A 13,374-nucleotide genomic window follows, 5' to 3' on the forward strand; every position below is an offset into this window, starting at 1 on the left:
CATGTCTTTTAGTGTCTTGCTTGCGGTACAATAACATTTCACACAATAATGAGTGAAAATTCTCAGTTCCTTTAGTAAATCAGCCTCATTTTCTCATACTGTTTTACAAAACATACGCTGATGTAAGTGACATGTTCTGGTTCTTCTACTAAAAAAAGTTTACACAAAGTGGATCAGGTAACATTGACCTAACTCAAGACTGACCCAAGTAAATAGATAACCAATTTTGAAGCTAATTATTATTTGACCAATAAAACTGCAAATATTGTGTAATGATAAAATCAAATATAAATATCTCATCAAAATACACAAACACATCTAATTCTTGGGAGAACTAAAGCAGTGAATCAGGTAAGTTTAAAGTTATATTTTTAAGTGGAAAAATATTGGAGTCAAATTTCTAAGTACTACAAATAGGAGCAGTCATGTTTATTGAATGCTTTCTGCCAGCATTGGGTTAATGTGTATGTATAGGCAAAAGATTATTATTTTTTATTTAGTTTGGATAGAGGAGGGAAGGATTAAATCTCCTGTCAAGTTTGTATTACTGGATGTGCAGATTCACCTTAATTGTTTGTCCTGATGACACAGAAAATGATTGGTAATCTAAAATTGTACAGTTGCCATCAAAACAAAAGCTGAAAAGTTCCAATGGGAACCTCTGTTATGGTGATGACTGTCTAATAGGAGATTTCTCCTTACTTTGTAAAGGTTTCCTCTCACATCCTCTTGCATCAATGGGACAGGAAGTAAAGGGAAATTTCCTCAAGTGGACAAAGGTAGCAAGAAATCAAATGGACAGGGGTGACAGCTCACTCACAGCCAATGAAAAGTACTCCCTTTTAAAAGGGAGACTTTTGGATTTCTAAGCTCCATGTCCCCAAATGGCCTCAATTAGGATCTTGAGGTACATAATATAGTGTGACTTTAGCTTGTATAGTTTCTCTTTTCTCATTTTTATTTTATTTTAGTGTTATTTATAGTTAAAACGTATTACATGTTTTGGTTTTCCAGACCACTTATGATCTTTTTGATTACTATTTTTTAGTTACTCATCGTTTGACCAAGTTGTTTTCCATCTGAAGCAATAGTTATAAATAATTTCTAACATATATAAAAGTCCGGTGAGTGTTTTTCTTCACTTGTTTTAATCCTTTATGTATTCAAATGTATTACATGCACTGATAATGATTGTGGTATATAAATATTTGTTATTATCTTGTGTGTTTCAATGATGATTGAGGGAATTTAAAGTGATATTAAAGTCTTGTTTTTTTTTTTGTTTAAAAATAACAAACATGTCATACTTACCTGCTACGTACAATAGTTTTCACAGAGCAGCCCAGATCCTCCTCTTCTTGGGTCCTTTGCAACACCCCTGGCCCCTCCCTCCTGCCCCCTGCCCCCACAGCAAGCAGCTTGCTATGGGGGCACCCGAGCCACTGCCCTGTGTGTATATTCAGAGACAGAGCTGCGGCTCTGCCCCGTCCCCTCTCTCTCATCAATGGCACCCGCTGCTGTCTCAGCCATTGAGGAGGGATAGTCCCGGACAATCAAGACTCTTGTGCAACATTGCTGGATAGAGATGGGGCTCAGGTAAGTGTTAGGGGAGCTGGGGGGGGGGGGTTGCTGCACACAGAAGGTTTTTTGTCTTAATGCATGTAATGCATTAAGATAAAAAAAAAAAACACCTTCTGCCTTTAGAACCACTTTAATTATTGGCTCAAAGAGTTTATTTTTTATGTAAGACAATGGTGGAAAACCGAATTAATCCTTGTATTTTTTATTATTTTTTCTTTAGTTTTTTTCTTTCTGTATTTTTTTCATTTTTTGATTAAAAATGTCGTATATATATATATATATATATATATATACACAGTATCTCACAAAAGTGAGTACACATTTTTGTAAATATTTTATCATACCTTTTCATGTGACAACACTGAAGAAATTACACTTTGCTACAATGTAAAGTAGTGAGTGTACAGCTTGTATAACAGTGTAAATTTGCTGTCCCCTCAAAATAACTCAACTCACAGCCTTTAATGTCTAAACCGCTAGCAACAAAAGTACATATACCCCTAAATGAAAATGTCAAAATTGGGCCCAAAGTGTCAATATTTTGTGTAGCCACCATTATTTTCCAGCACTGTCTTAACCATCTTAGGCATGAAGTTCACCAGAGCTTCACAGGTTGCCACTGGACTCCTCTTCCACTCCTCCATGAGGGCATCACGGAGCTGGTGAATGTTAGAGACCTTGCGCTCCTCCAACTTCTGTTTGAGGATGTCCTACAGATGCTCAATAGGGTTTAGGTCTGGAGACATACTTGGCCAGTCCATCACCTTTACCCTCAGCTTCTTTAGCAAAGCAGTGGTCATCTTGGAGGTGTGTTTGGGGTTGCGGCCCAGTCTCCGAAGGGAGGGGATCATGCTCTGCTTCAGTATGTCACAGTACATGTTGGCATTCATGGTTCCCTCAATGAACTGTAGCTCCTCAGTCCTAGCAGCATTCATGCAGCCTCAGACCATGACACTCCCACCACCATGCTTGACTGTAGGCAAGGCACACTTGTCTTTGTACTCCTCACCTGGTTGCCGCCACACTCGTTTCACACCATCTGAACCAAATATGTTTATCTTGGTCTCATCAGACCACAGGACATGGTTCCAGTAATCCATGTCTTTAGTCTGCTTGTCTTCAGCAAACTGTTTGCGGTTTTTCTTCTGCATCATCTTTAGAAGAGTCTTCCTTCTTGGACGACAGCCATGCAGACCAATTTGATGCAGTGTGTGGTGTATGGTCTGAGCACTGACAGGCTGCACCCCCACCCCTTCAACCTCTGCAGAAATGCTGCCAGCACTCATACTTCTATTTTCAAAAGACAACCTCTGGATATGACGCCGAGCACGTGCACTCAACTTCTTTGGTCGACCATGGCGAGGCCTGTTCTGAGTGGAACCTGTCCTGGTAAACCGCTGTATGGTCTTGGCCAATGTGCTGCAGCTTAGTTTCAGGGTCTTGGCAATCTTCTTATAGCCTAAGTCATCTTTATGTAGAGCAACAATTCTTTATTTCAGATCCTCAGAGAGTTAGAATTCCATTATGTGAAGTCCCTGCAAGTCGCTCCGAAGTCGTGGTGCATGGTAATGCACAAGTCGCCCCCCGAAGTAGTAAGGAGTTGTGTCACCTCAGTGTGAACCGGCTCTTATACAAGCTGTACACTCACTACTTTACATTGTAGCAAAGTGTCATTTCTTCAGTGTTGTCACATGAAAAGATATAATAAAATATTTATAAAAATGTGAGGGATGTACTCACTTTTTGTCTAATAAAAGCTACGTTTTAGGCCACGGTGTGTTTGGTGCATGGGTTTAGCACATCCCTGCTGTTGGTTGTTTATTAGTGTTTCCCATGAAAGGCTCATTTTGTTTAGTTTTTTGGGGTTTTTTTTTTTTCCTTTCTTCATTTGCTCAAATTATTTTTATAAAATATTCATTGACAGAGAAAATAGTACAAAAAAAAAAGTAAATGATATGAAAGATAACAGGGGAGGATAAAAAAAATCCTTCACTTTCACCCCCTTCCTGCCCAGGCCAATTTTAAACTTTCAGCGCTGTCGCAATTTGAATGACAATTGCGCAGTCATACAACACTATACCCTAACTAAATTTGTATCGTTTCATTCACACAAATAGAGCTTTCTTTTGGTGGTATTTAATCACCACTGTGTTTTTTATTTTTTGCTAAATTAACAAAAAAAGACTAAAAATTTTGAAAAAAAGAAAAACCACACGTTTGTCTTCGTTTTTGTTATAACATTTTGCAAATAAACAATCTTTCATTACAAATGTAGGCCAAAATGTATTCTGCTACATTTCTTTGGTGAAAATAACCCAAATCAGTGTATATTATTTAGTCTGTAGGAAATGTATACAGTCCACAAACCATGGTATATATCTGAAAATTGATCAATCCTGATGGCCTCATTACTTATAGCCCAAAAATGTCAGGACAGTAAAGATATCCCCCAAATGACACCTTTTTGGAATGTAGACAGTCCAAGGTATTTAGTAAGAGGCATGGTGAGTTTTTTTCATCAGGACAGGTAGTTAGTTTCTCTCCCGGTTTAATAGCAGGCATTTTTTGGGGTTCTTAGCAGTCAGGAAAAACATCTGAACTTGTGTATAGTGGTACTGTGCACAAGTTCTGATGTTTTGCCTGCCTCCAAAAAACCCCAAAAAATGGCAGCAAAAACACACCTGGGCATTTTTTTTCGGACGCTAGCGTTTTTTTGGCATTTTTTTGGGTTCTTTGCAGTCAGGAAAAACATCTGAACTTGTGTATAGTGGTACTGTGCACAAGTTCAGATGTTTTGCCTGTCCCCAAAAACCCCAAAAAAATGGCAGCAAAAACACACCTGGGCATTTTTTTTGGACGCTAGCGTTTTTTTTGGCATTTTTTTGGGTTCTTTTGAGGCAGGCAAAACATCTGAACTTGTCTATAGTGGTATATATACACAAATAGATATATTAATATACACACCTAGACATATATAGGTGTGATAGTAGCAGAAATATATTAGTGTAAATGATTTCATTAGCGCAAGCATATATTTCTGCTACTATCACACCTATATATGTCTAGGTGTGTATATAAATATATGTATGTGTGTATATACACCACTATAGACAAGTTCAGATGTTTTGCCTGCCTCAAAAGAACCCAAAAAAATGCCAAAAAAAACGCTAGCGTCAAAAAAAAAATGCCCAGGTGTGTTTTTGCTGGCATTTTTTGGGAGTTTTTGGAGGCAGGCAAAACATCTGAACTTGTGCACAGTACCACTATACACATGTTCAGATGTTTTTCCTGACTGCAAAGAACCCCAAAAAATGCCTGCTATTAAAACTAACTACCTGTCCTGAAAGAAAGTGTTCTAATACAAACAATCTTTTTTTTCCAGGTTCTGGACATGCTACAGAGCTGAAACTTCACATGTACACCTTTTAGACCCCCCAGATACTAAATCCAAAGTAAAAATCAAAAAATCTCTTTTTTTTTTTTTTTAATTTTTTCAATAATTGGCTTTTTTTATCAAAAATGACAATTTTTAAGAACTTTTTTTGTGTGATTTGGTGTCTGGGGGGTCTAAAAGGTGTACATGTGAAGTTTCAGCTCTGTAGCATGTCCAGAACCAGAAAAAAAAAGATTGTTTGTATTAGAACACTTTCTTTCAGGACAGGTAGTTAGTTTCTCTCTTATATATGATTCTTTTGCTTTACAAATGTTTTTTCACTCTGTGGCCAGAGCAATATAATGTTACCATAGTAACATTGTACTACTCTGGGGAAGTATTCAGTACTTTTTTTTACACATTATGTTTGCTTATAGCAATGAATTACATTGCTATATGCAAGCATTTTACTGAATGAAATTGATTCATTCAGGTTGTTTTGTTGTGCTTAGCTGTGATTGGCCACAGCTGATCACATGGTACAGATGGGCTGTGATTGGCCCTGTCTGTACCATGTGATCACTGTGATCAATCACAGCTAGCAACACAATTGTACACAATGGGTTTACAACTCTCATGTGACGTGCTGTGATTGGTTACAGCAGTCACATGGTATCGGCAGCGGGCCGGTACAGTGATCAGTCATTGGCTGTGTCCGTGAGAGGTCGGCCCCGGCGTCATTCCGCCATAGGCTGGGCTGGAACCGGTTAAACATAACCATGTATAAAGTCTAGTCATATGTATTTCTGTACATGCCTATATATATATATATTTCCTCCACGTCTTATATAAATACTAATATCATCATTATTTTTCCTAAACTCTATTGGATACCCTTAAAACAAAACAAGAAAAAAAAAGAATAATAACAATAAGAGAGGCATATCCAAATAGAGGGCTTATTTCACTTTACCACATTAATCATTTTCACAAATACAAAGCTTCACATTAAGGACCTAAAATCATCTGTTTCCATATATATAATATAAACAGGGGGGTCCACCTTAAACAAAATACCTTGTATCTATCATGTTGTTGTGCAACATTTTCCTTTATCCTCATCAAACAGAACATCTCTATTGCCCATTCCCCAATCATTGGGGATTTGGCAAACTGCGAGTGTCTCGGTATTAGAGCTCTGGCTGCATCAAGAAAGAACTTGAGTAATGACTTCTTAAAATCACTTGCTGACCATGGCTATTCCTTACTAAGGATGATCGAACTTTTGAAAAGTTCGGTTCGACCAGAACACCCAAACTTCCCGAAAGTTCGGCCCGGATTTCAGAACCCCATTGAAATCAATGGGACCCGAACTTCGGTAATCAAAAAACACAATTTTTAAGCCCTAAAACACAATAAACGCCCCTAAAAAGTGCCCAGGGTTCTGGGTCATGCCCCATTAACTATTAATCACACAAAAAAAGTTCTTAAAAATTGTAATTTTTGATAAAAAAGCCAATTATTGAAAAAATTAAAAAAAAAAAAAAAAGAGAGAGAGATTTTTTGATTTTGACTTTAGATTTAGTATCTGGGGGGTCTAAAAGGTGTGCATGTGAAGTTTCAGCTCTGTAGCATGTCCAGAACCATGAAAAAAAAAACATAATTTTTCAGTAGAACAGGGATGTGGGTCGGGACCCTCCTTTAACTTTAACACCTATATGATCTTTTTTTCTGGTCCTGGACATGCTACAGAGCTGAAACTTCACAGGTACACCTTTTAGACCCCCCCAGACACCAAATAACACAAAAAAAGTTCTTAAAAATTGTCATTTTTGATAAAAAAGCCAATTATTGAAAAAATTAAAAAAAAAAAAGAGAGATTTTTTGATTTTTACTTTGGATTTCAGATCTGGGGGGTCTAAAAGGTGTACATGTGAAGTTTCAGCTCTGTAGCATGTCCAGAACCAGAAAAAAAAGATTGTTTGTATTAGAACACTTTCTTTCAGGACAGGTAGTTAGTTTCTCTCCCGGTTTAATAGCAGGCATTTTTTGGGGTTCTTTGCAGTCAGGAAAAACATCTGAACATGTGTATAGTGGTACTGTGCACAAGTTCTGATGTTTTGCCTGCCTCCAAAACCCCCCAAAAAATGCCAGCAAAAACACACCTGGGCATTTTTGTTTTTTGAGGCTAGCGGTTTTTTGGCATTTTTTTGGGTTCTTTTGAGGCAGGCAAAACATCTGAACATGTGTATAGGGGGTATATATAGACATATATGTCTGAATATATACCCCTAGACATATATAGGTGTGATAGTAGCAGAAATATATTCCTGTAAATGATTTCATTAGCGCAAGCATTTATTTCTGCTACTATCACACCTATATATGTCTAGGGGTATATATTCAGACATATATGTCTATATATACCCCCTATACACATGTTCAGATGTCATGTCTGACATCAAACATGTCCTCAAAAAAGCACTGGCAGTGGCAGCCCCTGCAGCATAAAAAATGCTTGCTGGTGAGAAGCCATATTCCTGTCCCGAAGCAACTCAGAGAAATGATCATTTCTCTATAGCGGTCACCCTGCTATGGAAGGGTTTTTTCACCCTGCCATAGCAGTCACTGCCAGTTAACCCTACACTACACTACGGTCCCCTTACACTTAACACTTTCCCTACAGAAACTAAATTTTTGAAGCTAACTTAAGTGTAAAGGAGCACTCTAACTACACTAGATATCCCTTTCCTCACACTAATAAATGCTAAATTACACTTTTAAAGTAAAATTAACAGAACTGCTTCCATTCTCTTCCATGTCCAGTATAACAATGCTAGGAATATGGCGGGGGCGATCTTATATACTGGGGGGCGTATTCACTAATGATTGGTCTAGGGACCCCCTAGTCACTCCAATCACATTCCTAGCATTCTCCTGCCCCCTCAATTGGCTTTTGCTAATGGTTATGGTCCAATCACTGGCTTTTAAAGCCCATTTCCTGAAGCATTGCATTTTGGGCGGTTCTGGTTGCCGAATTCCGAACTTTTTGGGCAAAAAGTTCTAAATTCAGCCGAACCTCGAACACCCAATGTTCGGGTCGAACCAATGGTGGACCCGAACCGTTCGATCATCCCTATTCCTTACATTTGTTGTTTACAAGTTTAAATCAGTATTTTTTGCTTAGAACCCCCAAACATTATATATATAGATATATATATATATATATCTATATATATATATATATATATATATTTTTTTTTAACAGAATATTTATATATATTTTTTTTATATAGAATATTTTATGTCACACCGTATTTGCGCAGCGGTCTTTCAAACGCAATTTTTTTTCTCAAAAATACACTTTAACCACGTGCTCCTGCTGTAATTAGACGCGGCGGGAGCCAGACCGCGGGAGGAGTGACATCGATTGCCGCCGGCCTCACACGATCTTTGGGGAAACCGACAGAAGACCCGCCTGCTTATGTAAACAAAGCAGGCGGGTCTTCTGTCACACAGGCAGATAGAGATCATGAGTTTCAGCTAAGCTGAAACCTCAATCTCTCTGTGCCTGTCACAGAACTCCCCCACAGTCAGCAAGCACAAACAGGCATACATTTAACCCTTTGATCGCACCCTTCTCTGCCAGTGTTATTTATACAGTAACAGTGCATATTATTTAGCACTGATTACTGTATTAATGTCACTGGTACCCAAAAAGTGTCAAAAATGTCAGTTTGGGGTCTGATCTTTGCACTGCAATCTTGCAGTTCCGCTAAAAATCCCTGATTGCCGCCATTACTAATAAAAGCAAAAACTTTTGTGCAAACCAATTAAAATACGCTTTTTGGGAATTTTTTTTTTAATGAAAAATATGTAGCAGAATACAAATTGGCCTCAACTGATGAAAAAAAAATAGATTTTTTACATTTTTTTATTGGTAATGTTTTATAGCAGAAAGTAAAATAGTGTGTTTTTTTCAAAATTGACGCTCTTTTTTTGTTTATAACGCAAAATCTAAAAATTGCAGAGGTGATCAAATACCACCAAAAGAAAGCTCTATTTGTGGGGAAAAAAGGAAATTAATTGTATTTAGGTATAACGGTGCACGACCGCGCAATTTTTCATTAGAGTAGCGCAGTGCCAAATCGCAAAAAATGGCCTGGTCATTAAGGGGTAAAACCTTCCAGATCTGAAGCGGTTAATAAATTAAAAAAGAACAAAATTTTGCCGAAATTTTTGTATAATGTGAAAGATGATGTTATGCTGCGTAAATAGATACCTAACATGTCATGCTTATAAATAGCAACAAACTACAGTACTTAATAATCTCAATAGGCAAAGCTTTAAAAAAAAAATTTCTACAGGTTACCTGTTTAGAGTTAAAGAAGAGGTCTGGGGCTAGAATTACTGCTCTCGCTCTAACGATCACGGCAATACCTCACTTGTGTGGTTTATACACCGTTTACATATGTGGGTGCGACTCGCATATGCGTTTGCTTCTTTGCGAGAGCTCGGAAGGACGGGGCGCTTTAAATTTTTTTTTTTTTACACTTTTTTTAATCACTTATATTCCTATTAAAAGGAATGTAAACATCCATTGTAATATAAATAAGCAGAACAGGGCCTCTTTAATGTGAGATCTGGGGTCAAAAAGACCTCAGATCTCACATCTACACTTAAAAGAAAAAAAAAATGTATATGGGCCCTTTAAGGCTGTTGGGCTGATGAGGGCCATCCTGCCCTCATTCGACTTCCTGCACAGCACCTCAGAGGACCAGATTGTTTTCCCCGCTACTGACGAGGTACTTTCCATAATCCGCCACTGGGACCACTTTTATGTGAAAGATGACCGTCGGCCGAAAGTAAGAAATCACTGGGGTTATGTCAGCTATCTGCTGCCATAACACCGGTATTTAGCCTCGGTTCACACTAGGGTGACCTGTGAGGCGACCTGGTCGCCTCACAGGTCGCCGCAGGTCGCCTCCCATAGGGAAGCTGCGGACCCGTTCTAATAGGAGCGACACAAGTCGCTCCGACCTAGAAAAAGGGTCCGGAGCTTCTTTGGGGCGACCAGGAGGCGACCGCCATAGACTTCAATGTTATGAAGTCCGTGGCAGCCGCTCCGAGGTCGCGGCACGCTGCTCGCACCGCGATCTCGGAGGTCGCCCCGGGAAGTAGCGTCGCGGTAGTGTGAACCGGCGCTTAACGTCAAAGTACCGGCGTAAAACTGCGGCGGGCGGTCCGGAAGTGGTTTAACCACTTAAAGACCAGCCGCCGAAGATAAACTGTGGCAGGCTGGCTCTCCTGCGGGTACGTTGGCTCGCGGGAGCCCTGCAGCTAAGAAATGGGTCCGTCGGCCGCAATGGCCGCTGGGGACCCGGCGATCGTTGCAGGGACAGACAGAAAGCAGCATGCCGTTGTAAACATGGCACACCGCTCATCTGTCACTGATTAAAACAGGGCTCCTGTGTTCCTGATATTTCTGAACACAGAAGCCAAGCCCTGTTTCCATCCACCAAGTCTGGCCCCCACACAGTTAGAATCACCCCCTAGGTACACATTTAACCCTTTGATCGCCACCTGGTGTTAACCCCTTCCCTGCCAGTGTCATTATTACCGTAACAGTGCATATTTGTAGCACTGACTACTGTAGTAATGTCACTGGTCCCCCCCCCCCAAAAGTGTCGAAAATGTCAGTTAGGGGTCCGATCTGTCCGCCGCAATGTTGCAGTCCCGCTAAAAATCGCAGGTCGCCACCATTACTAGTAAAAAAATAAATAAACAAAAAAATAAAAATGACATAAATCTTTCCCCTAGTTTGTAGACGCGATAACTTTTGTGCAAATCAATCAAAATACACTTATTGGGATTTGTTTTACCAAAATATATGTGGAAAAATACAAATTGGCTAAAAATTATGAAAACATTTTTTTAATTTTTTTTTATTGGGAATGTTATATAGCAGAAAGTGAAAAATACTGCTTTTTTTCAAAATTGTTGCTATTTTTTTGTTCAAATACCACTAAAAGAAAGCCCTGTTTGTGGGTAAAAAAAAAGGAAGTCAATTTTATATGGGTACGACCGCGCAGTTGTCAGTTAACCACTTTACGACCACCCGCATGTACTGTGGCAGGCAGCCGCTCCCAGGCAAATCGCCGTACATGTATGCTGATGAGCGGGGATGTGAGCGGCGTGCGCTCGCCCCCCAAACTCCCGAGAGCGAGCGCACGCCGCTCACATCCCCGCTCATCAGCGGGGAAGCCGATGCAGCGGGCAGGTGGCATTACACCCTGTAACTGCTTTTGCTGGATTATTTAGGCTGTTACAGAAAGTGAAAAAATAATATATATACTGGCAGGATCACAAACTAATAAAATGATGTGACACAGAGATAACAGTTGCTGTGTAATGTTAATAACAGACTGCGTCGTATATGTAATTTGTTTTTTTCTGTTACATTTTAAAATGCTTGTGATTGTGATACACGATACAATACCATTCACATTTTTGTGAGCTCTTGTGTTTTACACTGGAACAGTCCTAACACATGAGGTGTGTTAGCATCCATTGCAGTAACAAGAACATTAACACCAGTGGCGGATGGTGCTCGGTAATTTCGGGCAGAAAACCAATGCGCAAACACCTCCCCCCCCCCCCCCCAGTCGGCCGGTCAGTTGGCAGGCAACCCATTCTCCCACAACCCCCCCCCCCAAATGGTCTGCCTCCTTACCTCCTCCTTCCTCCTGTCCGAGCCAGGGAGTGCCGGATGGCTGAGCCGCTGTCCTTCTCCAGCTGTGTGTCTTCTGCCTCTTCCTGGCCACTGGTCAGTAAGATCGCTTCTCCTTTTGGCCAATCGGGAAAGGGGTCTCACAACCCTCTTCTTGATTGGCTGGGAGGAGAGTCAGTGTGACAATAGCAAATATTTATTCGCTATTGCCACACAACTGGGTGGGCTCAGGGGGCAGTGCTCTGCGCCCGAGTCCACCCTTTTTTGAAGCCTATTAGAGCCTCTGGTTCTAATCACATGCTTCAAAAAAAAAAAAAAATCCCCTATTGGAATCCATGCGTCCAGGGCCTGCATGTTGATTAGGGGGCCGGATGCATGGATAGGGGGGCGGCGCCCCTGCACCCCCAATGAATGGGCTGCCACTGATTAACACACATTATTGCAATGCACCGGAACAGAGAAGTGTAAATAGGCTCTCAGGGCCCATTTAGATATCTCTGTTTGCATGTGTTAGTGCTATGCACATTAAGACACATTGCACATGCCTCTGACACAAGTGCGTTGCACCGCACCACAATTTACACAATGTTACAGATCCATCTATTCTGTGTATTTTAGGTGTAAAGGTAAAAAATGTGAGAAAAATAATGGCAGAATAAAGATTAGGAAGAATTTTGCTTTCATTATTCTTTTCGAGAATAGTCTTATGTAAAAGCCATATAGGATATAATCACTTTCTTTTCTCTTTTTTTTTTTTAGATCACAACTTCCAGAATGTTTCCAAAGTTCTGCTTAATCCTGATATTTGCAGTTGTTTTGAGTCTCACCCATAAGTCCTTATGTCAAGACTGGAAATCATTTCAGAAGAAGCACCTGACAAACACCCTGGATGTTGACTGTGATAATATCATGAAAACAAACTTGTTTAACTGCAAGGCACGGAACACCTTCATCTATTCACTTCCTGGGCAAGTGAAGGCCCTCTGTAGAGGAATTACACCTTCCACAGATGTATTAAGTCGTATAGAGTTTAATCTCGCTGAGTGCATTGAAACAACCAAGGTTTGCAAGTATAAATTAAAGAAACCAACTGATGTAATTTGTATAACATGTGAGAATGAAGTTCCGGTACATTTTGTCGGTGTTGGGAGCTGCAATCCTTAAGGTTTAAGTTTAACAACAGCTTGCAGCTGCAGGAAAACATATTGGGGTGGATTTACTAAAAACAAATAGACTGTGTGCTTTGGAAGTGCAGTTGCGCTCATTTTCCCCAGAGGTTAGCAAATGTGGTGAAGCTCTGCAGATTTCCATCATCTAATCATAGTAAAGCAAAAAATGCAGTTTCTTGCACCTGATTGGGCATTCTTTACAAAGTGAAGCTTCAGCACATTCACTAACCTCTGGGGAAAATGAGTGCAACTGCCCTCCCAAAGATCACAGTCTATTTGCATTTAGTAAATTCAGCCCATTATTTCTGAGCAGAGGCCAAATCTAAGGCAACCAAAAACTTTACCTAGAGAATCATTTTATATTAATTAAAGATAATATTTCTTTTGTCTCCTGAAATATTGTAATCAAAATGTAATCAAAATCCATATTACACACAGCAACAGAAGTTAAATTAGTTTTAAATGTAAATGGTGTTTTACCTTAATGCATTAAAGTGGATGTAACCCTGATTCATGAAATT

The 13,374-nt window shown here is 39.8% G+C and overlaps 1 long non-coding RNA gene across 1 annotated transcript; it reads left to right on the forward strand.

Moving 5' to 3' along the window:
* Window positions 1-318: 318 nt before the first annotated feature.
* Window positions 319-12,678, forward strand: LOC309559284. The gene is made up of 3 exons (XR_014225455.1): window positions 319-351; window positions 1,049-1,124; window positions 12,444-12,678. It is a non-coding gene; the product is annotated as an uncharacterized lncRNA (long non-coding RNA).
* Window positions 12,679-13,374: the final 696 nt, after the last annotated feature.

This window comes from Pelophylax lessonae (genome assembly GCF_965119305.1).
Source record: "Pelophylax lessonae genome assembly, chromosome: 7".
Classification (NCBI taxonomy): Eukaryota; Metazoa; Chordata; class Amphibia; order Anura; family Ranidae; genus Pelophylax; species Pelophylax lessonae.